Source organism: Lolium rigidum, chromosome 1, assembly GCF_022539505.1.
Source record: "Lolium rigidum isolate FL_2022 chromosome 1, APGP_CSIRO_Lrig_0.1, whole genome shotgun sequence".
Classification (NCBI taxonomy): domain Eukaryota; kingdom Viridiplantae; phylum Streptophyta; class Magnoliopsida; order Poales; family Poaceae; genus Lolium; species Lolium rigidum.
The window spans coordinates 225,330,349-225,331,425 of NC_061508.1; positions in this window are offsets into that span (position 1 = coordinate 225,330,349).

Genomic DNA, 1,077 nt, shown 5'->3' on the forward strand with positions numbered 1-1,077 from the left:
TTCTAATGCAAAGCGTGAAAAATTGCTCCGAAACTCAAGTAAAATCACAAATCACTTGGGTGATAAACCGAATTTTTTTCCAACATCGGGACAATGATCCCATTGCTTTAGATTATAATGGTTTGGATTTTGATGATTGCCACATCTCTGAAGTTATAAAGTTCTTACAAAACTTGCTAAGAGTCCTAATGCTAGTGCTATAAATTTGGCTTTCACAAAACATATTACAAATGCTCTCATAAAAGCTAGAGAAGAGAAATTAGAACCGCGCAAGCTTCATTCCTAGAGCTAGAGATGGTTGGGAGCCCATCATTAAGATGAAGGTCAATGACTTGATTGTAATGCTTATGTGATCTTGAAAATGTATTTCGTTATGCCCAAGAAAATCTATAATATGCTTGACTTGCCACCATTGAAAAATTGTTATTTGGATGTTAATCTTGTCGATAATTCTACAAAGAAACCTTTGGGAGAGTTGATACTGCCCGTATTACCGTCTAATAATAACCTTGTCCCCGCTGATTTTGTTGTCTTGGATATTGAATGTAATGCATCTTGTCCCATTATATTGGGAAGACTTTTCTTCAACTCTGGTGCTATCACTGATATGAAGGAAGGCAATATTAAATATCAATTTCCTCAAGAAAGGTATGAACACTTCCCTAGAAAGAGAATGAAGTTACTTTTGATTCTATCATTATAACAAATTATGATGTTGATGCTTCCGTCTCGTGATAATACTTGATATCACACTTCGCGCCTAGCTGAAAGGCGTTAAAGAAAGCGCTTATGGGAGACAACCCATGTATTTTATCACAGCACTTTTGTTTTATATTTGAGTCTTGGAAGTTGTTACTACCGTAGCAACCTCTCCTTATCTTAGTTTTGTGTGCATTGTTGTGCCAAGTAAAGTCTTTGATAGTAAGGTCAATACTAGATTTGGATTACTGCGTGCAGAACAGTATTTCTTTGGTCGTCACGAACTCTGACATTCTCTCGGAGGTAACTCAGAAAATTATAGCCAATTTACGTGAGTGATCCTCAGCATATGTACGCAACTTTCATTCAATTTGAGCA